The sequence below is a fragment of the Jaculus jaculus genome, chromosome 1, assembly GCF_020740685.1.
Source record: "Jaculus jaculus isolate mJacJac1 chromosome 1, mJacJac1.mat.Y.cur, whole genome shotgun sequence".
NCBI lineage: Eukaryota > Metazoa > Chordata > Mammalia > Rodentia > Dipodidae > Jaculus > Jaculus jaculus.
In genome coordinates, this window is record NC_059102.1 from 201,488,381 (window position 1) to 201,513,957 (window position 25,577).

The 25,577-nt window shown below is 35.1% G+C and overlaps 1 long non-coding RNA gene across 3 annotated transcripts in view; it reads right to left on the reverse strand.

Moving 5' to 3' along the window:
• Window positions 1-971: 971 nt before the first annotated feature.
• The window catches only part of LOC123457774, a 32,076-nt gene continuing 7,470 nt past the window's right edge, over window positions 972-25,577 (reverse strand). For 2 of the 3 annotated variants that reach the window (XR_006635147.1, XR_006635146.1), the window contains exons 2-4: window positions 14,529-14,602; window positions 10,397-10,505; window positions 972-2,249 (exon numbers count right to left, since the gene is read on the reverse strand). This is a non-coding gene — a long non-coding RNA (uncharacterized LOC123457774). Of the gene's footprint in view, window positions 2,250-10,396; window positions 10,506-14,528; window positions 14,603-23,730; window positions 23,831-25,577 lie in introns of those variants that run through there. The other variant, XR_006635148.1, reaches the window with a different exon arrangement.

The window sequence follows — 25,577 nt, forward strand, 5'->3', positions numbered from 1 at the left end:
CAAGAATTTGCTAGGACTCACAAATATGAGAGCTATTATGCTCATAGTGATGGTTTATTTTCAAGTACTTGTACTAATATTAGTAATGGTTTTAATATTAGCTATATAAATCAGCCAGGGTATTCCACTATGTGTAGCAATAACTCCAAATTATACTTCAGCCCACAAAACATCCAGGATTAGATAAATCAAGATTAAAAAATATATATTAGCAAAGGGAAGAGGAGCAATAAGGCATGAGCAATAAAACCCCCAGGATGGAGCTGAAATTTGCTTTTGGACATCATTAACACACTCAAATTCTTTTTGTTTTCTATTTTTTTACATAAAAATTATTTATTTATATGAAAGGAGAGAGAGAGAATGGGTGTACCAGGCCTGTAACCTATGCAAATAAACTCCAGTTGCATGAACCACTTTGTGCATCTGGCTTTATGTGAGTACTGGGGAATCAAACCCAGGTCATTAGGCTTTGCAAGTAAGCACCTAAACCACTAAGAAATATCTCTCGTCCTTTCCTCTTATTTTATTAATTAATTAAATCTTAAAAAGTTGAAATTTGTCCTCTCCCCTAGTCCTCATTTCCCTGTGGGCTCTCCTCTGTAGAGTTATAGGTGTTCACTGCAGGATATTAGGGCCTCTGAGTTTGGAGGGGAGCTGTGTCTCTCAGAGTGTTTCTACCTGCCTAGTGGTCATATAATCTATCTGCTCCACTCCCCCAAACAGTACCTGATCCTTAGTAGAACACACCCAAATTCCTGATTCACTCTAGTTGTCTAGACTATTCTTTACTTTGCTAAAGATTGTGGTCTGCCCGGTTCGAGGCTCGGTTCCCCAGGTCCCACGTTAGCCAGATGCACAAGGGGGCCACGTGTCTGGAGTTCGTCTGCAGTGGCTGGAAGCCCTGGCGCGCCCATTCTCTCTCTCTCCCTCTATCTGTCTTTCTCTCTGTGTCTGTCGCTCTCAAATAAATCAATAAAAAATGAACAAAAAATATTAAAAAAAAAAAGATTGTAGTCTGCATTGGTTTCTAGTTGTTTGAGTTGAATGAGGCAGAATACTTTTAACACAATTTCCATAAAGTGGATTTGTTACTTACAATTAGGCAGCAAGGAACAATAGAAGGAAGAACTCAGAATGAACTGTTCCCTGAAGCTCAGCAAACCTACCTGGGCAGGACACAGTCCCATCTGCACATATTCCAGGTGCAACTCAGATGAAGGACTGGTAACATAGCCCACTCTAGGTTGCATTCCTCAATGTCATGGAACTCACATTTATTGCTACAATAAAATATCTGATGAAACAACTTAAACAAGAATATTCTATCTGGACTTGAAGTCCATGATGATGGGGAAGGCATGGCAGCAGGAGCCTGAGGAAACTGGTCACATTAAGTCCACAGTAAGGAACCAGAGAGCCATGAATAGACAGCTCTCTCTTTTTTATACAGACCAGGAGCCTACTGTATTGAATAGTGCTGCCCACATTTAAGTTGGGTCTTCCCACCTCAATTACCCTAATCAAGATAATCCCCCATAGGCATGCCCAGAGGCTAGTTTCCAGATGCTGTTCTCATGTTGACAATCAACCTAAACTGTTATAGATATCTTGTTTCTAGAGGAGGTGGGAACAGAGCCCAACTCTTTTAGCCAGTTCTCACTTATCTCAGGACTTTCCATTCCCAGAACATTCTACAGATGCTTTTGAAAACTGCAGTAGTTTTTTCTCCGTTACTCATCATCAATTGAACATGAAAATATTAAATAGAAAGTTATAATTTAATTTTTGAGTAATTTATTGTAGTATATTAATTATTTTTATTATTAGATATTATTGTTGTTACTGTGACTCATCTATAAGCTTCATTTTACCACAAGAATGTGTGTTTTCAAGCATCCACTGGAGGTCATGGTGTATATTTTCCCAAAGTGAGAGAAGACTACTTACAGAGAAGAAAGAAGGCTGTATTAGTTACTTTTTTCATTATTGTGACAAAATACCTAACAAAAGAAACTTAAAGTGGGTTTGGTTTGGCCACAGTCTAAGTGTGCAGTCTATCTAAGAACAGGAGACATGGTTGCAGGACTGTGAGGCAGCCGGTCACACTGCGTCTGGAGTCAAGAGATGCAGATAGATGAATGCTGGTGCCCTGTGCACCTTCTGCTTTTTGTTTGGTTCAGGACTCCAGTCCTTGCAATAGTGTCACCCATCTTCAGGATTGGTGTTCTCCCCTCAGTTAAGCCTCTCTGGAAGACAAGAACAGACAAGTGTTCAGGAGGTGTGTCTCCTGGGTGATCACATCGAGTTCCATCAAGTAAACAATGCAGCTAACGACAAAGTAAACATCTATCCACGGCCAGCTGGAGAACTGTACAGTACAAGGCACTGTACGTTTATACTAGCAGAGCCTGAGAGTCAAGTGAAGGCTAAATATGCCTATGAAGCAAAGTTGTAGCCTTCGAAGAAGGGAAGATACTTTAAAAGAGTCCCCCTCCTCTGCCCTTAATCACATTTCTGAGTGAGTTGAAGAAACCCTATAGGAAGTTTCTTGATTTACTGAGTAGGCTTAGATGTTTCTCTTATGATGCTTAAACTTCAAGAGACAGGTTTGGTTAGAGCCATTGTAAAACTAAAGGACTTACTTCCAAATAGCTTTATAGCCCTTGGCATATTTAAATTGTTACTTTACCCATTTTTTAGATAGGTAAGTGCAATACAATAAAATGTTTAGCATTTTCAAGGAGCATAAATCAAGCTTCTTAAAGTCACTTTAAGTTTGTTTTGACATTTTATGTACTTTATCACATTCAGAGAGGTGCTCATATACACTACTAGTAAAATAAGTGGCATAGCTTTCTATGCCCTCTGTTAACCCATGCAGTAGCTTGAATCTTCATCCACAACTTCCAGACGGCAGCTCTGTTTGCAGTACCAACAAACACCCAGCTCCACGGGAATCCCCAATTCAAGCCCAGACCCTCAGCAGTCCAAACCTGTTGTTACTCACAGGCTCATGGCTTTCTTTGTGTATAGTGGAAGTTATGACAGTGTTTACCTGCTGTATCTCACAGTTACAGATGGTGAGGCTGCAACAAGAGGATGGCATATGTATATGGATTTTTCCTTTCCTTCACAGAAAGACTTAGGTCAAAAGAAATGAATCAAGATTACTGTTTCCTCTATATAAAGGCAAAAAAAGGGAAATAAATGATGGTCTTTCCTATAATAAATCCAAAAAGATTGATTTGCAATACAATTCAATTCACTACTCTACAAAAATGTATTAAGTATATGCTAACCTAGACATTTTATTCACTCTTAGGAATATGAAACAAATAAGACATATTCTCTACCCTCCAGGAGCTTGTAGACTAATATTGGGAGAGATATGCGGAATCAGAGAAGAAAATACTTCCAAATATAACTACTATTTAAAAAGGATAAGAGAAAGCCAGGATGGTGGTGCACACCTAATTCTAGCACTCCGGAGGCAGAGGTAGGAGGATCATTGTGAGTTCAAGGCCATCCTGAGACTACATAGTGAATTCCAGGTCAGCCTGGCCTGAAGTGAAACCCTACCTCAAAAACAAACAAACAAACAACAACAAAAGGCTAACAGAGAAAGCTAGGTGAGTGTGCAGAAAATTATAACTGACAAAAATAAAAATATGATTCTTGGTCTTGTCTTTATGTTTCTTCCTTTTTCAAACAAACTCAAAGACTTCTGTTTTTGTTGACTAAGGCTAGCTGCAACTCCTCTTTCTTCTTCTCCTTCTCCTTCTCTTTCTTTCTCTTCAGGGTCTTACTATGTGGGCCCCAGGCTGGTTTTGAACTATTGGGCTCAAGTAATTCTTCTGCCCCAGCTTCCTAAAGGCTTATTCTAAAACTTTGTGCTACCATGTCCAACTTTTTTGGACTACTTTTTATCCATGTGTGTATGCATATATGCATATGTGTTTGTTTAAGTGTCTGCAAGTGCACATGGGTATAAGAGCATAGAAGTCAGAGGATAACCTTGGTGTCTTATCTCAGGAATACCCTTCATCTTTTTCAAGACAAGGTCTCTCATTTACCTAGAGATCACCATTTAAGCTAGATTAGCTGGCTGGCCAGTGTGCCCAAGAGTCCACATGTCTCTGAAGCTCCAGCTCTGGATTTACACATGCATATCAATATGTCCAGTATGGCCTATTTTATATTAGCATGGTGGCATAAGAAATTCATGATCAGGGCTGGAGAGATGGCTTAGCGGTTAAGCGCTTGCCTGTGAAGCCTAAGGACCCCGGTTCGAGGCTCGGTTCCCCAGGTCCCACGTTAGCCAGATGCACAAGGGGGCGCACGCGTCTGGAGTTCGTTTGCAGAGGCTGGAAGCCCTGGCGCGCCCCTTCTCTCTCTCTCCCTCTATCTGCCCTTCTCTCTGTGTCTGTCACTCTCAAATAAATAAATAAAAATTAAAAAAAAAAAAAGAAATTCATGATCATTAGGAAAAATACAGGAATAGATTTAATATAATTTCTTATATATAAGAGTATGATTAGTACAATCTCTTATAGCTAAAGTAATTTAAGTCTCTATAAATATTTCTAAATGACAATTGTATTAGCCCTTGCATCTGAAGTAAACTATAGGGACAGTATATTTGGCCCAGTTCTACAAGACACATATTATGGGAATAATTACAATCCTTTTGAATAAAAATGTTTCAAGTTGATCCATAAATTATGATTATACTATAATATATATTATAATTTTCATGTACCTAACTTTATATAGTTATAATTAAAAATCATACTATTTATATGTAAACTATAAAAGTGTTACATTTACTTTATATATTATGAGAGCAACCAAAATCATTGAAATGTTGGAAAATAGATATAATAGTATAAATAATTAGTGCATTTCAACATTAAAACAAATAATGATACATACACTACACTACTGCCTCCAAATATGGCTATAAAAAGCCACCTAGTAAAGGTGCACATCTTGTATTCACAATGGCCCCAGTAATGTGACTCAATTTTGGATGCCATATTGAGATCCAATTTTCACTCTCACCTTCTAGACTTCATTATATAGAGGGCTCTCTGAAATGTGCTGATGGTTTGCACAGGAAAGTGACTTAAAACAGAAGAGCCTCTTTCCCTAAGCAAACATGTGTTGATGAGGCTGAGAAATGTAACTGCATCTTTGAAGACAGAAGTTGCCATACTAGGACCTCAGTGTCAAAGCCAGTCTGCGCAATGATTTTGTATAGTCCATGATATATGAATGGATTTTATACTTACTAATGGTTAGTAGGGGAAAATAATATTTCATGACATATAAATTATATGAACTTGAGCTTCAGGACACAGGAATAAAATGTGATTGGAACCCAGCCATGTTCACTCATCAGTACAGGGTCTATGACTGCCTTCCTCTGCTATGATAGAATTGAGGAATTATGGCAGAGACCCTATGGCCTGCAAAGATAGAATATTTACCATTTTACTCATTTGAGAAAAAGTTTGCTGGTTCCTGATGCTGAGAAACAGTTTGAGGTTCTTGAAAGCCTAATCTAAAATTAAGGAATGGGCTGGAGTGATGGCTTAAAGGAATGGCATTTCCAATTATGACAGGGGGATTTATTAAAATCATAAGAAAAATCTTCCCATATGTGATGTTAGTATGATGCTGATGTGCTTTCAAACTGATTGAATGAAATTCCTTAAAGTTGTGAAAAGATTACACAGACACCTAGCCATTTGGCATGATTAAGACATAGGCTTGCCTGAAAGACAGACCTGAATCTGAGAAAAAAGTAGATGGCCCAAACTGTTGCCACTCTAAAGCCATCATAATTTATGTAGGTCACATGTAGATGATGATTTACTCAAAATCTGCAATTTCACGGCTGTTTAACCAACTAACAAGTAAAAGTGATATTTTTAGCATAGTAAATGCTTTTAATCTTTTGTAGGTATTCTCACTGTTTTAAAATCTTAAGTAAAGAAAGCCAACTGATTGGAATACAAATGACTACATGCAATTTTTTCAAGGTTTCTATGCAAGCTATGTAGATTTCTACTAAATCTTTAAGAATAAAATGGCTCTAAATCTGTACTTACAAGTTTTCTCTCCCCCCCCCCCTTTTTTTTTTTAATTAGCGTTCTTTCAGAGCCAATTTAGCCTGACAGGTAAATCAGCAAGCAGGGACTTTTATTTCTCAGACTCTAATGCCAGCTTTTCCTCACACTTTCTAGCACTTGACTTCTAGAAACAATAAACCATAATTGTCTCGCTCACCAAGGCCTTTTAATTCATGGATCCCAGGAATGGTAAAGCATAAAAAATCCTCTGGTGTCTTTTTTATCTAGAATAGCCAGATTCTTAAAAGTCAAAAACAATGTACCTTTCCATAGAGCATTTATTCAATTGCATAAAGACATTCACCTTCACAAACAAGGAGAAAGTGTTTACAGATATACATATCGGATGGGAAAAACCACACTTTGAACAAATATCGACCCCAAATATTGATCCACTTCTGTGGCTAGGTGATGAAGAGATTTTTCCTTATGTCCTTGATTTTACAATCTACCTTTGGGATTCCACTACAATATCGGAAAGCCAGTTTCCCCACTTTAGACAGTAGAAGGAATCCACTTCCAGATCTTGAAAGAAGACATCAGAGCAACTCATCCACCAGAAGTTGAAAGAGTCTCTATCATAATAGACAGAACCATGAACATAATGGAATAGAGATCAGAGAAAAATCTCTTACAAAGAGTTAATATTTGGGCTGGAGAGATAGCTTAGTCATTAAAAGTGCTTGCCTGCAAAGCCTAATGACCCAGGTTCAATTCCCCAGTACCTACATAAAGCCAGATGCATAAGGTGGCACATATGTCTGGAGTTCATTTTGCAGTGGCTAGAGGCCCTGGCACACACATTCTCTCTCTGGCTCTCCTGTGTCTGTCGGTTTGCAAATAAATAAATAAATATTTTTCTAAAACAGTGAATATTTGATTCAGTCTATCTGCCAAGGCATGAATACTGTCACCTGAACTACAAGTAACATGTTTTCTTAATCCTAAAACTTCTATGAAGCTAGAAACCGCACCCCCCCCCCATGTTGTATAGTGATATGTTAGACTTTTCTTTACTCCAACAAGTACCTAAGAGTACCAGAGTTTAAGTATTTGGCCAGTGATCATCTAGTTCCATTGTTAGTAAGCTGTTCAATTCAAGGCTACTAGGAAGCAGACAGGGATAGGAAAGTTCTAGAAACAAGGTATGACTCCCCCAATAATATGCTGCCAGTAACCCACTTCCTCCAAGTAGGTCCCACCTCTGAAAGTTTCTACCACCTCCCAACAATGTCGTCAAATTATGGATCTATCACTAGATGAATCCATTGATTAGATCCAAGCCTTCATGGACCAGTCCTGCTCGAGAGTCCATTAGCTGATATACAGGTCGTTTAACTAGAAAGCCTGTGGGAAACATTGTAGAGTCAAATCATAGCAAGAGTCATAAGTATTTTTGTTCTGGTTTTGCATTTAAAACTACTACTACTTTTTTTCCTTTCTTCAATATATTTGATTTTTTTAATTGACATATCCAAAAATAGCATTGAATATCTTCTCTCCCAAAATAGATTTTGCTGTCCTGTCTTGGTGACCTGTTTCTCAGAGCTGCATTTTCTAGTTGGTTTATCTTCCCTCTTCTCATCCTCTTATTGGGAACATGGGTTTCCCTCATCTAACATCCCTCATCTAACATTCATGCCTCAGATGAATTAAAGCAGAAAAAAAGCAGCATTGCAATATTGTTAAAAAATATTCTGACCCTTTGTATCATCAAAGTTAATGCTAGTTTACCGAATTTCAGTGATCTTCACAAAGAAAGTAATCAATGGCTATTGACATCCCTCAGCACAATGGGTGTTAAATTATAGTGCCATTTTTTTCCTGTATCCATGAGGATTATATTTTTCTCTCTATTCAGTGCAGCTCTTCCAGGGACAATGAAAAGCTATTCACATCTTCCACTTTCTCCAGCATTCAGTAAATAAATGCAAACTGTACACAAATTTGAACACATTTGTTTATGTGATCTTCTCATTTTTGCATTTATGTTAATTGCCATCTCATAATCTCTTTTGAGTGATTTTCTTTAGAATTAGTGGTTAAGACCTTGGAGTTTCAGCTTGACATTGATTCCTCTTTGAATAAATGCCATTCATTCTTAGTAAAATAGTCAATAATATTGGGAGATAAGGAACAGCTAGGAAGCATGCTCTAATGCTCACAATCTGGGTGTCATTTTTAAAAGATGTTGTTAATTCTATATTTAATAATTTTATTAAACAAAGACATCTGTTCACTCCTTCCGTAGATTATAAAATGTATGCAGACATTATGCTTAAAATCCAACTGCTATTCTAAGGGTTAAAACACAGTTATACTTAGAAAGAACTACTTTTAAAAAATGAATGTTTTACAAAATAGTTGGTACCATTAAACATAAGATACTTGACTCTTATTTGGACATGACACATGCTTCCAGAGATAAATGTTTGGAAAAGCTCCTTAGTTTTTTTTTTTTTTTTTAATTAGAGTTAAAGATTTTGGTTGTTATCCTAATTTTAGGAAGGATTTGAAAGTATTCATAAGTTTTTGGTTATTTTTCTCTTTGAGGTTGTTTTACTTAAGGTCATCCCATAGCTGAAATGTGCCTACAAAGAGGTTTTGCTTCTTGTAAAGAACTCTAGGAGCAGAGATTGAAAGTTGCATTTGGGGAACAAAAATAGATTATACCTGTGAATTTTATCCTGACTCGCTACTGTCAGAAATAATTGAGAGTTAACAACTTAAATGAATAAAGGCTCTATACCAGTGCAATTTTTATTAAGTAGAAACTTTGTATGGACACATCATATGTTGGTAGCATCACTTCGTTCCTCCCTGACCCCATGCCACTGCCGCTTTCCTCAGTGGGATTGCTGGTGTTCCCCATGGGCTTGTGGGTAATGAGCTGTGAAGCAGCAGTCGGTAGAGGGACTGCCCTTCGACATTCCCTACCACCCGGTGGCTCTTACGATCTTCCTGCTCCCTCTTCCACAAAAGTCCCTGAACCTTGGTGGGTGTGTTTTAAGTCTGCTTTGGTGTTGTTCCCTCAGCAGCTTCAGGATTTCTGCTCTCATAATTTTGAGCATGCTCAGTGTCTGTCTCTATCACTTCTCAATGTAAAAACTGAAAATGGTAAATCATTTTTAAGTACTAAAATATTATTACTTATGTATTTTCTTAAAATAAAAGTCTACCATAGTGGCAAAGCTAGTTAGAAACAAGCAAAATACCAACTATTAAAATACACATGTTGGAGGGGAGGAATGGGAAAATGAAGGAATGGAATGGGGTGAGAGCAATACATAGAGAAAGAATACAGAGAAGAGGAAGATTTTTGTGTTCTGCAAACATTAGAAAGGTATTCAGATTTCCTACTTTAATCATTTCTGACAGAAGTTCATTTAAATGAGCTGTTAAATAATTTTGCCCAGAATATGGTGAGATACATATAACTTCACCTTTTCCTAATGATGATAGTCATTATGATAAATATTAAAGAAAGAAATTCTTAAAAAAGTGAAACATGTCCAGATAAGTGCCCTTTATAGTAAAGCCAGACTATCCAGCTTTTTGGTTAATTCTGTCTACTTTTAATATTTTTCAGCTTTTTTTTTCCATGCCTTTTAAAATATTTCATTTCATTACAAGAAATAAATATCCAAGCCATATAATGAGTTTGGTAATACCATGTACAAAATAAAAGCAGTTGCTAAGGGAACTCTGGAACTCCCTATGAGTGAAATGAATAGAATTTAGCCCAATAAATTCTGAATATGTACATTTGGACCACTCATATTAAGCAAATCTTCTTTCTTTTCACTTTCTTTTTTCTTGAGCACAATCAATTTTGCCGTACCATTAAGGTTATATGTGTGCATATGTGTGTTTCCTATATATTTTTTCCTATACCTGCATAACTAAAATAAGTTTACTCTCTACATTAGGCCAGGTAAGAGATTAACAATAACAACATAGATCTTAGAAACCACCTTGAGTATAAAACTTTTACTTTCAGTTAAAGGAAGCATATGGAACAACTTCTCTCAGGTATATCCAAAACGATTGGGACTCCTGTACTTTGGAATCCTTGTTAAGTGAAACAGAGTTATTCAAACCATTATATAACTCCAACAGTGACTCTTACAACCAATTCCTGTGAGTTCAAGAGAGCAATAGCCAGGTGACAGTACTCCTCCCCATCCTCCAGTACTTATATTTTTTCCATCCCTCCTCAGCAATTTCCCCTGAGCCATTGAATGATAGATAAGACTCACCCAACACTTATTTTCAGCATGTTGACCATTTAGGAACTTCTTCATTAACCACCTTCCATTTCAGGGAATTACAAACCAAATCTTTTCTAAGCAGAGATCAGAACAGAATCTGTGGATATAAAGATAAAGATAAATATTTAGAAGACAGTTTGATTAAACATTGGTTTAGTAAAGCAATAATGGTAAGTGAAATCTTTCCCCAACTGCCTGTGTTTCTCCCACCCATGATCCTTTAACCTTGTTTTCATTCTTGTGGAGCTGGGCTTCTAATTGGTTACCCCCGTAAAATCATGCCACGTTTGCACTTGAGGGTACATCTCACCCAGTGGATCAGGATTGTAAAGTACAAGGTTTACTTCCGGGTGAGACCTTTGCTGACTTTTCTCTGGCATCAGCCTGTATACTGCCATCCAGCACTATGAAATCTACCAGGCAGGGCATCCCTCCTATTTATAAGCCCATACAGCCACTCTTCCTTTCGCTGTCTCCATAGTCTTTTCTAGAATGTCACATAATTGGAATCACACAGTATACCATCTGTTTAGGTTGGCTTCTTCCACTTAGTAGTTTACATTCAGATTTTCTCTGTGTCTTTTCATGGCACATTTCTTTATCTCTCTTTTTTAACTACTGAATATTATTTCATTCTCAGAAGCTGCCACAGACCTACTACTACTAATGGGCACTGAGGTTGTTTGCATGTTTTGGCATGAATAAAGCTACTATTAGCATCTCTGGGGATTTTTGTGTGTGTGTGTGTGTGTGTGTGTATTGACATGAGTTTTACATTCATTTGAGTAAAAACCAGAGCGTGATTGCTAGACCTTATGGTAAGAGTGAGTTTAGTTCTGTAAGGCACTGACAAACTATTTTCCAATGGGTTGCACTGACATTTTTTGCATTTCCAACTTCATGTAGATTTTTTATTACTTTACATTCTCAGCAGCAGTTATGATTATCAGAACCTTGGGTGGTGGCCAATCTAGTAGGTGCACACTAATATTTCACTGTTATTCTAATTTGAAACTGCCTAAGGACCTATGTTATGGAATACCATTCATATAATTACTTGGCTTCTGTATACTCCTTTAGTAAGGTGTCTCTTAAGAGCTTTGCTCTAATTCTGTGTATACTAATATTTATTTTTATTTATTTGAGAGAAAAAGAGGGAGAGAAAAAGAGGGGGGGGGGAGAAAATGGGTATACCAGGGCCTATAGCCACTGCAAACAAACTCCAGATGTATCTGCCACCTTGTGCATCTGGCTTATGTGGGTCCTGAAAAATCAAACCTGGGCCCCTTGGCTTTGCAGGCAAGTACCTTACCAGCTAATCCATCCCTCCAGTCGTCCTAGAATATTTTAGATTTTTTATTAGTATATACAGAATTAGGCTTTGTTATATTGTTTTTCACACAAATTTTTGTTTCCAGTCCCCATTTTTCTCTTCCCCCTCTTCACCTTAAAGTCCATTCCTTCAGCACAGCCTCCTTTCCACTTTTTGCTACATGTGTCATTTTTTCCTTCTAGAATTTTTAGAGATTTTCATTATAAATTTATGTCTTAGATGATTTTGAGTTAATTTTTGTGAAATGTATATCTACACTAATGTTTTTACATAAAGAAAAACATTCATTACAAAGAGTCAGGATTTGGGAGATAGCTCAGTCCAGTTCCTGCTAATTCAAGCCCAGAATCTATGCAAAACAACTAGTCATAGCAAACATGCTGAGAACTGAGGAGGCAGAGACATTACGATCCCTGTGGCTCCCTAGCCAGCCAGTCTAGTCTGATAGGTGACATTTAGGCCAATGAGAGCCAGTTCTATCTCAAAAAAGATGGCCAGCAATGTAAAAGATGATGCCTAAAGTTGATCTCTGACCTCCACACACATGTGCACACATGCACACTCAAACTTTTATAGAAGATCCATCATATTGCCTTTACTCCTTTGCTGAATTTCAGCTGTCTTCAGTTGCATGGGTCTAATTCCAAATCTCCATTCTGCCTCACTGATCTACTTGTCTGTCCTTTCAACAGTACCATACTCTAATAATAGTGTCTATGGCTTCATAGGAAGCCATGAAGTTAGGTATTGTCATCTAAGTTAGCTGTCTCTTTCTTTTTTCCTTCCTCCTGTCCTTTTTTGCAAGCATAGAGTGAAGAGATACATAGAAGAAGAGCAAGAGAATGGGCCCACCAGGCCCACCAACTACTGCAAACTAATTCCATATGCATCTACTACCCTGTATATCTGGCTATACTTTAGTACTAGGGAATTTAACCATGTTTTATTAGGCTTTGCTGGCAAATGCTGAGCCATTTTATCTCTCCAGCTCAATTCTTTCTTGATATTTAGTTAAATATTCTGGGCCCTAATGTATCTCTCCATATAAACTACCCAATCAGTTTATTTAACTGGGTTGCACTCAATCCATAGATCAAGGTGAGAACAGATGTGCTGAAAATACAGTAATCTTCTGTCCATGAAAATGGAATATTTCTCATGGTGGCACACATCTGTAATACTAGCACTTGGGAGATGAAGACATGAGGATCAGGACTTGAAGGTCATCCTTTACAAAATAGCAACTTAGAGGCTAACCTGTGCTATATGAGACCCTATCTCAAAATGTAAATAATTAAATAAACCCATTTTTAAAATTCAAAAATAGATAAAATAACTATATTTTTCAAGTGGTGACATAAATTATAGGTAAAAAGAAGAAATTGCTAATAACAAAATGTGATGATAATATTTTGAAGGATTTGGAAGCTTATGCCTAAAATTCATATTTAAATGAGCAAATAACAAAATAACAGCTAGTCTATAAACTCACTTTTTACCTTGTATCCCACTCAGAATTCTGACATACTTAATGATACCAACTAAATATTGATCTATTATCTGATTAAAATAATTAGTACTGAAATGTGTATTATAGTTAAAGTCACATGTAAAGTCTATTATGTTTTCAAAGGTGTGCAATAAGATGAATCTGTAATTGGGTATTATAAGGCATTTTTGACAGCCTGAGACAATATTCATTTTACATCTATTTTTTTCACATAATGAAGTAGAATCAGCATTATTTTTTCCAAAGTCAAACTACCCACCAAATCTTAAATCCAGGAAATGTATAGAGAACTTTCAAGTAGAACAAGGTCACCTTTCCCCATCACATCCTGGACTGGACCCGTGCCCATCTATTAATGATACAGAATAGTTTCTTACCAGAGTCATTTTCTGTATTCACTTTATGTAATTCCAGTTTACTGTGGTCTGAAAAATAACAAGTGGAGATGCTCCCAACATCCACCCACCATCTGCATTATCATGGTTCAGTGATCCAGGATCACCTACAACTCATGATCCTCGTCCTGACCTAATGTCAGGTCAGTCACAGCACAACACTGTCTCCCAATGTAACAGCATTCACTGTGCTTCTCTCTTCATGTAGGTTTTGTATCATCTCACAGGATAAGTCCAGTATCATAAGATATTGAGAGAGAGAGAGAGAGAAAATCTGTATAACTTTTCTTACATTTTATCATTTCTTAAATTTCTTAAATTTTATCACATGTGTGCAAATATAGTACAATATAGTATACAGTGTAGTGTAGTTTAAAAAAAAAACATTTTATATAGAGAGCCTGGTGCTTTCTGTGATTTCAGCATCCACTGGGCATCTTGGGAGGTATCTGGTACAGATAAGGGGGATTACTATACCCCCACGGAATAGTAGGAATGTGCCACTGAGGAGACTCATTTGTAACAGGACAGGACAGGATGCTTTAATATTCAAGAACATTTGGGCTCAGGACTAGATTTAGGTAGATGGCTTCAGAATGCTCCTGAGTGAGTGCTGTTGGTCAAGCAAAATATCTTCATGTCCCAAGCAGGGTATTTTGTGCATTGTTCTTGGAAACTTGAACAAGATATGCCTGAGTCCTGTCCTTTTTTTTTTTTTTTTTTTTTTGTCTGTGTCTCAATGTTTTAGCATCTTTTGACTGAATTAACCTCACCTGGCAAGAGAACTAACCAAAAAAAAAAAAAAAATCCCTTTATCTGACCATGTCAATGATCTATGAGTTTTCTATAGTGTGATCAGCTGTACTTTTGAATTTTACTCACCTGAGTGCAAGCAAGCCAGGAACTCCACACTTTGACTCTTGCCTCAACATGGACCATTTGTACATAGGGTTTTCCTAGGAGAATGGAACATCATAACATATGACATTACACCACCACAAATCACCAATCTACCATGGAAAATGTGTCTGACTTTAACAGTGTATAGCGTGCATATGTATAAATGCTTATGGTATGGTATTTAACACATGTTGATGAGATCAATCCCAGGAGAATATGTTTTAAAATACCATAAACTTCAATTATGCATAAAGTTATGTAAAATTCAGGGACTTTCCATCTGAGGATCTATATCAAAATGATTTTTAAACTATTCACAGGAGTTATACCTTCGCTTTTCTTAAAAATACATGTGTAAAGGGTTAATATTGTATGTACAGTAGACATTTAATAGAAAAATTTAAAAGCAGCTAAGAACATAGCATCCTGTGTATAACTTTCATAATTGTGCGTTCCTCCAGAGATAATGGATATCATTATCAGCGGCGCCTGTCCTAGGAAACTTGGCAAGGTTATGATTGTTTGTTACAGCTTTGGTTATATTAACATACACATTAATATTTATAAATATTTGATGTCATGTTAATTTTTCATATAAGATGATTTATGTAATGTTTCTGTGCCCTGTTAGAGGGCATTTGCAATATGCTTCAGAAGGGAATGGAATTGATGTATGTTCTTGAAGGGAATTTGCCTGTATATCACTGTTCTTACAACACATTATTCTGAACAAAAGTGTTTCAAAATAAATTATGTGAATTGTGGATTTACTCCATTAACATTTTAAATAAAACATAAAGTAAAAGATCATGCTGAAACTACTTGCTGTATTTTTCAAAGGAGCTCTGTTCTTTGGGAGCAGGACAAAGTTTACTGAAATGCTCTTTTCAAAAATGAACTTATCAAGTAAGCAGTCGTTTTGAAATATTGTACTAAATCATCTTGTATAGTTTATATAGCATGCAAACTAGTATATTCATAAAAAATTAACTTGGAACACAAAAATTATACAATATTCTTGTTTTTCTTTGTTAATTTTATTTAGCTAAAGTTTATTTTATTTTATCATGATCATATTTGAATACTTAGAGAACTGAATATAAGTTAAGAATATGTGTAACATATAAACTAAATGTAAGTTTTTAATGAATTTTTTCTTTGGTCAAAACTATTAATTTGTTTGCAGAGATTATAAAGGGCTTGAAGAAGGAAGTTTATATGTTAGTTTATATTGATTATAAAACCAGTAATATATAGTATTAAGAATTTCTTAGTTTGTAGTAATGATTTATAATGTGTTTCATCAGTTTGAATTAAGAAATGGATTTATTAATAATGCTTTATATTTTCTTGGTTAAAGACCACTGAATGAAATCTGTGGGAAAAAAATCTCAGAAACTCTATTTTATATGATAGTCTATTTCCTTATTGTAATGGATGATACATTTTATTTTAGATTTTCTATCAGTGTTAGAGGTAGGTAATAACATTTGAGTTCTCATGCGCTTCTTTATACTTCAACAATTTAACTATTTTTCTTGTTTCTCTTTTCTGTATTGATGTTTAAGTTACATATAAGGCAAATATATCACTAACATTTAGATAGGTTGTGTGTGTGTGTCTCTAAAATGAGACATCAGCCTGTGATCTAACACCAAGAAGAGATTTAATAAAGCTTAAATTCTTAGAAATCTCTCTTTTAAATATACACCTGGAATTGAATATTACTTTCCTTTAAATTTCTTCATCCAAAATCATTAAGGAATAATTATTTTTCCTTTCATCCCTATCACTGTCTTGAATTCTTGAAAAACTTAAGGAATCAAGAAATTAGTTTTGATTTTACATTATAAACTTTGGCTTGCTCTTTCTATACAGTTTCATAAAATTGAAAATTAATTTTAGTAAAATGTAAAAGACCTTTTCTCTCATATTTTCATACGCAAATTAATTCTGTCAACTCAATTATTCATATTCCAAAAAAATTATAAGAGGTCATGAGGGGGGAAATGCTTTAATTTGAGGCCTCCCAGAAAGATCTTTGGCAACAAAGCATGTGGAAATAGAGAATAAGGGTAGCATTCCCAGGATACATAACTAGTCTTGCAGAGTATATAACTAGTAACTCTCTCTGAATTGATAATGCATGATAATTTTTATGCCGATGATTCACATATTTATCATTAAAATGTTTCTGATATTCATAATCATAAAAATAAATAAGCAGTGGCTAAATCATTTATATATTCATATATATTTATAATATATATGTTGAAGAAGCATCAAGGAATATTTAGAATATTTATGCTATAGATGGGAAATCTTGAAATCTCTTTAGATCACCTAATATATAAAACAAAAAAGAAGAAAACATGGATATAAGGATGTTTTAATTTAAAGATAAATCTGTACTGTGGATATTATTCAAGATTCTCTCTTTAGAACTTTTGAAAAGTGAAAAATGAGAAACATTTAAAAGAAGTAGCATTGTATACGATCAAAAAGTTATGAAATATAGTACGCAAAAAAGTGATCAAGAACACTAGCTGAAGCATCTGTCTGGCAAAGACACAACATATCATCCAGTATGAAAAACTAAAATGAATTTAGAGCTCTACGTATAAAAGGATGGGTAATTAGAAAAGAAAAACCAAAGAGTGGGTCTCACACATAGATATTGTTACACTTTATGTTGCTGAAATAAGCCTTTGGTAACTGCTATTTATGCAATCAACTTAGAAGTTCTCTTTGTAGCACTGGTTCTATGTGTAAATATGTATTAGGTAAAAAAATCCAATTAGAATATAAATTTTCTCCTCTGGTAATTTAAAAGGATCTTCCTTAAAATTATATACTACTAAGGTACTGGTAGCTTAGTTTACTTAAAATGCAGGTGAGCTATAAAATGAGTATAGGTATTGATACACAAACTTATGTGGAGATACATTGATGTGTGCAGATATTTTAAAATATACAGTCATACATCTTCTTATCATAAAATTTTTAATCAAGTTAAAAATAGAAAGAAATCACAGCATAATCTGGATAGCATACTACTCCAAATTTATTGTATTATTTTTTATCTAGATCTAGTAGAAACCATTTTTCTTAAATAGATTACAGAGATAGCATGAAATCATAACTTTAAAAGCAAGGTATAATTTATTTGAAATTTAGAACCTTATATTTTAAGACCATTTAGTTATCAAAAATTAAATGATGGCATTTCTCAAATAGATACTTTACTGACTTAAAAATATTACACTGCAAAGCATTTTTCCAGATAAGTGTAAAAAAACATGTTAGTGGAATTCTCACCAAGATGATAATCCATAGTAGAGTTAAACTAGTGAAGTTAAGTGGATCAAACTTACACACATACGTATTACAAGTATTGTAATATGATTAACACCTAGGCATGCAGTTAAAAGCCACCGAAATACCATGTCATGTTCTTAAGTAACTGTTGCTAAAGTCAAGGCTTCACGTAAAATGTGTACTTTACGTTTTGAGAGTCCTACCTTCCTCGAAACCTAGTTCTCAGATTTCCATCACCAAGTAAAGGAAGTAGTTGAGCAAAAGAAGAAAATAATATTTCAGAAACCTATATTCCTTTTTGTTCTTTTTTATAATTATGTAGTCTGTAGTTAACTAAATGTTTATGATTTGAAATAAAGCAGCAAGAGTATAGCATCATGTCATATAAACCATTTTATTATGTTTATGACTAAAATGAATTTATTTTGTTTTTTAACATTAATTAAGCCACAAGAAGTACTATTTAGATAAAGGAAAAGTGCTGCTATAAAACTCTCTTTACAATTTAAAATTACTATTTCATTTGATGCTTATACAATGCTTATACAACCTGTGATGAGTTGCTACTGATAACTGTCTATTCATGTTTACATGGCAGCCTTAGACCCAGAATGAAAAGTATGATTATTAGACAAAGTTTTCAGGTCATTAGACAGGAGGGTTAGCCTTGTGTATCAAGAGGAAAATTGGTCAGGTCACCTGAATAACCAAATCAAACCTAATCATTTCTCTTCCTCCCTATTCTATAAAATGTGTTCTTATAAATATAAAGTGTAAATGTGGCAGGAGTTAGGGTGACGAAAACCAGACAAAGGGATTGCTTACTATAATTTAACCCTGAGAATATGGCATGTACATACATGTAAAATTAATGTGTCCAGTACAATCAATCATTTAACAGTTCATCTTTCATTTCATGCTACAGCGAAAAATGTTGGGCTGCTTGCTCTAACATGAATGTATTAGGAAGAGAAACTTAAATTAACAAAGTGAGATGAGGCCATATTTTATTTCTGGTTCTGTTTATGAATATAATATGATTCTATTCTCTTACTAATTCTGTCATTTAAACAATACTCTCCCACCATTATTAACCACTAACATTGATTAATTTAATTTAATTTGATATTAGCATCTTACACTTAATATATCATATCCACTAAAGAAGCAAAAATAATAAAATAAAATAATAATTTTTTTATTTTATTTCAGATATTTATGTCAAATTCAGCCTTTAAGAAGAAGTTATTGGTAATCATTTTAAGGTTAACCTGTTACTACAATGATTAAAATAAAAAGATACCATTCCACAGTCACAATACTGAAAGAGAGAATGCACATGGGATCAATGGGGATGTGTATTTTTCCTTCCACTTTAATCTGTTATTATTCACAATAACTGATTATGCAGGAACATTATTGTTCTGTGATATAACCCATTCTTATCCACATCTACTCCTTAATGTGTTCTCTCATACATATGTTTTTCAATATTTGAAAATTCAAGTAGAAGCAAGTTATTTGATATTTATTGAAATGATGTAGTTCAGAGGATAACCAAATTTTGTAAGCTAAAGACCATTGGAGCAGTAACAACCTTCTTGGAAATTTTTACCAAAGTGACAGATGTCAGAGTCTTTAAAACAGTTATTTTTCTTCATCCTGTATACAGCCATTACTGGAGAAAGGCATCATTTTAGACCTTATGTGTAGCCTTTATTGTTGTTTAAAAACATTTTATGAGAAGCTGCAATAATGTTAGAACATAAAAGACACAAAATTATAAATACGAATGTAAGAGCAATTTTATTATAAACCTATATAATACAAAATGTGAAAGTGGATAGGTTTGCTCTTTTGCAGTAGGGCCTAAACTTTTATGAAGTTTAGTTTTTTAAAGTTTTACAATAACTTGTCTCAAAACTAAACTCAAGCAACACAAAAGGCAATTTTATTGTGGAATTCTGAGCGAGAAAGAAAGAGATAGAAAGAGAAAGATGTATGCTGTACTCAGGATGTAGCAAAGTGATAAAGTGATAAGGACTTGGATTTCCAGTATCACAAAAATCAGCATTTTTCTTTCGTTAAATTCTAGTTTATATTTTGGTATATGAAGTTATATGTTTGTTAATTAATTTATCATCTAAGTAGGCTCTAGTTTTTCTGAAATATGCATTATTTGTAAGTGTTTCAGCTCTAGAAACAGTCACTAATCTTGGTTCTTCCTCTTATACTGAACTTTTATACTCTAATATTCTCACTTTTCAATGTCTAAGAAGAAAAAATAGCAGTAACTAATTTTTAAGAGGTTGTGAAAATTTGCATAAGATCATGTATTGCATGTACTGTCTGTCTATCTATCATCTATATATCTATCTGTCATCTGTCTATCTACAAGATAGTCCTCAAACTCATGCAGAAAAGGGGAGCTAGGAGTATGGGAGGAGAGATTGCTCAGTGGTTAAGGCACTTCCCTGAAAAGCATAACAACCCAGATTCAGTTCCCCAGTGCCCACTTAAAGCCAGATACACAAAGTGGTTCATGTGTATGGAGTTTGTTTGGGGCTAGAGGCCCTGACACAACCATTCTCTCTCTGTCTCTCTTCTCCCTGTCTCTGCCCTCTCTGTCTCTGCTTATAAATAAATTTTTTGGAGGCAAGCCTAGCAGACTGACCTTGTTTTATTCAAGATAATGAGAGTGAGAACGAGAGAAAGAGAGAGAGAGGGACAGAATTGGTGTGTCAGAACCTCCAGCCACTGTAATAGAACTCCAGATGTATATGCCACCTTGTGCACATGTGTGACCCTGCACACTTGCATCACATTGCACATCTGCTTTATGTTGGATCTAAAGAGTCAAACATGAGTCCCTGGGCTTTGCAGGCAAGTGCTTTAACCACTAATCCATCTCTCCAGCCTAACTAAATAATTCTTTTTAATTACTTATTTTTATGATTTTTTTTTCTAAAAAATATTTTATTTGACAGAGGGAGAAGGAGAGACAGAGAGAGAGCAAGCAAGCGAGAAGTAGAGAAGAGCTGGGCATGGTGGTGCATGCCTTTGATCCCAGCACTTGGGAGGCAGAGGTGAGAGATTCACTATGAGTCCCAAGCCACTCGGATACTACATAGTGAATTCCAGGTCACCCTGGGTTAGAGTGAAACCCTACCTCAAAAGAAGAATGAGGAGGAGGAGGAGCAGCAGCAGCAGCAGCGAGAAAAAATGGGTCTCCAGCTACTGCAAATAAACTCCAGATGCATGTGTTATCCTGGGCATCTAGCTTTATGTGGGTACTGGGAATCAAACCTGGGTCCTTAGGCTTACTAGGCAAGTGCCTGAATCACCAAGCCATCTCTCCAGCCCATGCAAAGTTTTTTTTGTTTGTTTGTTTGGGTTTTTTTGCCTGTGAAGCCTAAGGACCCTGGTTCGAGGCTCGATTCCCCAGGACCCAGGTTAGCCAGATGCACAAGGGGGCAATTGCTGAAAGCCCTGGTGCACCTATTCTCTCTCTCTCTCTCTCTCTCTCTCTCTCTCTCTCTCTCTCTCTCTCTCTCTCTCTCTGCCTCTTTCTCTGTCTGTCTGTTGCTCTCAAATAAATGAGTAAAAATAAACAATTTTTTTTTTAAAAAAAAAGGAGGAAAGTAGGGTGAAGATCTAGTAGGGCAGTGGTAAGTGTAGTTATCAGCAATATAGACTTACTTGAATGTTTACCTATTATTTACTATAGCAACTTTCAAGTTAAAAATGCAAGGGGAAACAGAATTACTCTCTTAAGCATAAGAATTGTTCTTGCTTAAAATCATGTTCTATGGAGACAAGTATTTTCCAAAGAAGGAAGTCATAAAAGCAGATGGTCATAATCTCTTATGATGAAAATCAAATTTAAGGGCTGAAGAGATGGTTTAGTTGTTAAGGCACTATCCTGAAAAGCCAAAGACCTAGGCTCCATTCCTCAGGGCCCACGTTAGCCAGATGTACAATGTCGCACGTGCATCTGGAGTTTGCATGCAGTGGCTGGATGCCCAAGTATGCCCATTCCTTCTCTCTCTCTCATAAATAAATAAATAAAATTTGGTAGACTTTTTAAAAATCAATTTTAAGGACTTTCGGCATGAACTCCATCCTAGCACTAGTATAGGATACTGACCTGAAAATGCATAGCTTCTAATAATGTTCTTATTTTTTTTGATAGGCTTATCTTTCATTTCTATTGCAATGCATACCTGTTAAATTAATTCCTATCCCATTTTGCTTAAAATTATTTATAATTTGTTTTGACAATAAACTAAACATGTATATTAGGAAATTTACTTAAAGATCTACAGTTTTATAATCACAAATAGTATTCAGCAATAAAATCATCAAAATATTGTAATTTTTTAAACTTAATCATTCTGAGGATTTAATCCAAGGTTTAACGTGTACCAAGTAGGAACACTATCACTAAGTTACATGATATACACATCAGCTGACATTTATATAGAGTGTCCCAACTAAGGAAATAGAGGCAAAATACTCCCCCAGTTTTTAAGTCATTCATTCATTTTATTACTCTTAAGGAAGTAATTCAAAATCTGACTTTGAAATCTCAGTGAACTTTCAGCTTGAATTTCTCCTGGAGAATATTCTCACAGTCTTTATTTTATAATTCTTAGTTTCCTAAATGGGAATGCATTACGTTGAAAATAATTAATCTAGATTTCCCTGCAACAACTTGTTTTTAACCAGAAAATAATAAAAGCTATTTATTTCCCACAAAATGTTTAGCCCAGGGCAACACTTCTCAAACTTTTCTGTATTTAAGACATTCTAGATTTGACCATGCTAAAATTATTTATTCTATTCTAGAAGATTCTGATTCCATAGTTCATATTGTTACAGCCTATTTATTATCGAGATATTCAAATTTCCATAAAGAACCTATTATCAAATCCTACAAAATATCTTCATTAAGTGGTGTATGCCTATAATCCTAGCACTCAAGAGGATTGAAATGAGTTTGAAATGTGCCTGGGATACATAGTAAATTCCAGGCTATAGAATTGGGCTCTAGGTTCAAAAAAATAATAACTTGAAAAAAAATCTAGAAAAATTTCTAAAAAGTTTGAAAATAAATGTTACCTCTTTCACAGCCCTGTTTAATTCCAGTTTCTAAGTAATCATGCAAACTCTTGAGGTAAGGCACCAGTATACACTGCTCAGTACATACAGAGACACTAAACATAAATCTGCAGCTCTATTAAACTCAGAGCTAGGACTCTCACAGGCAATTTCTTCCTTCTAGCTTGTTTAGGTTAACTTCAGTTGAAGCTCATTCTTCCTTCTCTTCCCATTCACGTGATCTCTCTTTGCCAATCACCTCCCTCTTGTAGATACTTAGCTCATAATCTTCTCGTGTCCTACTTTTTTTTTTCCTTCTAGATATCTTAGCCAAAGATAAAAGAAGGGAAGGTGAATCCTGCTACTTCATAGACTTTTGCAGATTAAAAGTGCTGGAAATGAAGGTTGGGGCTAGGGAAGAAGCACTGGCAAACACAGAGAGAGGTATTGATGCTTGCTCTTGCTGTACCAGATTCTTCTCTCTGAGCTCTGCTCTAGGAATGCTTGCCTTCCTACACATGTTTCCCTAAACCAAACAAAAGCCAGGGCTATGTCTTCATTGGACACAGTATAAAAATCAAATCATATGGTTGGAGGAGTCTGCTTCATTCCAAGATGAGTCTTTGGGCATCTCATAGCCTTCATCGATAGGTGTCCTTTCTACAGAACTTATCAAACAGAGAAAATCAAGCTTTGCTATCAGCATACCAGAAGTCAACCAAAATTTTAAGCAAAAGAATGGCTTTATCTAGAATGTTAGAAGTACCTTTCCGTGCTCTTCCTGGGAAGCTTTTACACTGGCAGAAATTATATAACTGGTGACATCTTTAAATTAACAAATTCCATGACATTTGCACCCTCTAGACATGAAATTCTGTGACTGAAATAAGCCTTCATGAAAATCTCAGATTTTGGTCTCTTAGAGAAATTACCTATGAGTCAAACATAAATCTGGAATGAAAGCAAAAAAAAAGAAATTACATATCAAATCATATGTTGCATTTAAATTTTCTAAAGTCTTGAGGGGATCATTTGTCTTATTATATACATTTCAGATAGATATAATAGACCAGGGTGTGCATTGAGGAAGTATTTTGAGAAAACAATGTGTGAACCGGGCCTGTATTATATATATATATATATATATTAATATATATGCATATATTAATATATATGGTAATGGTACTAATGATACCAACATCTTTCCTCAAAAATCTTCAGATAAAACATGACTTCCAAAATTAGTCACATACACACACACACATTCATCTGTAGATAAAATGTGAATGTCACCTCTCTGCTTATATGTCTTTGGTTGATATGTCACAGACAAGAAGTTTTGTGAGACTGAATCCTAAATGATCTGTTAATGATTTGGGATTTTAAACAGTTCAGTATGAAAGCTGGTTCCTATAATCAAGTTTGACATGAAAATAGTACTGCCATTAGATTCAAGGAAATACCACCATTTAACGTTTAATCACATTAAATTTAAGACAATTTGTATGTCATGAAGCTGTATTTGAAAACATGAATTTGAACTTTACTAGTGAGCAGACCATATACCTGCATAGACATTTAGCCTCAGAACACTGCAGAATTAAGTTGTAGCTTCAGAAATCTAGTATGGGAAAATATGTTTATTAATGCTATTTAAATACCTTACAGAATACATATATGTAATCAAAATGTTGATATTGACAAATAACAAAGCTCTTAATAATTTCTTGCAGAATTAGTATCTTTTAAGCAAAAAAAAAAAAAAAAAAAAAAAAAAAACCCTGCTGTCCTTTTATCAATCTTGCGAATTTTCAGAACAATTCTTAGGCTCTAATTTAAAGCTTTTTTTTCTCCTTTTCTTTCAAGCAGTTCTGATTGACCAATACATATTTGTGTACAGATATTGTCTGGAGATGGGAGGGTATGGACTAGGCTGGATTTTGTACAGGATCAGTTTACATAGTAAATTCTGAATGTGCTAAACCAAAGTCTCACATTTGTCAAGCTAAATCATTAAAATTATGGGAAGTGATACAATCATGATATTAGCATATGCTCATGTATCGCCACATCCACAGTTTCCATGTTTCCTAATAATTCCTTTTACTTGACACTGATAACTTTTTTATGATTCTTCTGACCTAGTGTGATAGCTTGAACAAAAATCTGATACCATCCATTAAGAATTTAGGATTCATTAGAAAGAAGTCCATCACCACAGGTGGCACAATCCATGACGTAAATGAGAACACTGTTTAAACATAAGTTGGAAAGGAGTTTATGTAGTTTGAAATTTAAAAAGCTAGCCTTTGCTCTTAAGAATTTAAAATTTTTTCTTCAAAATAGCAACTTAAACTTGTACATTAGCTCTTTGTCTTTCTACTATAAGGATTTAAATTCTCATTGTCAACAAAAATGTCTTCCAGTAAGACCCACACACATACCCCAACTCAACATTGTGTTAAACTTCATCCAATTGTTCAGCCCATTCTTACGCTTCTCCAGTTTTCCTGGCTAAGATGTTTTTATAGGGGTTCATGGGAGCATGGCTAATGACATCAGCAAGCTTTGTAACTTCTCATTGTCAGTTTTGTACACAACTTACACTTTTGT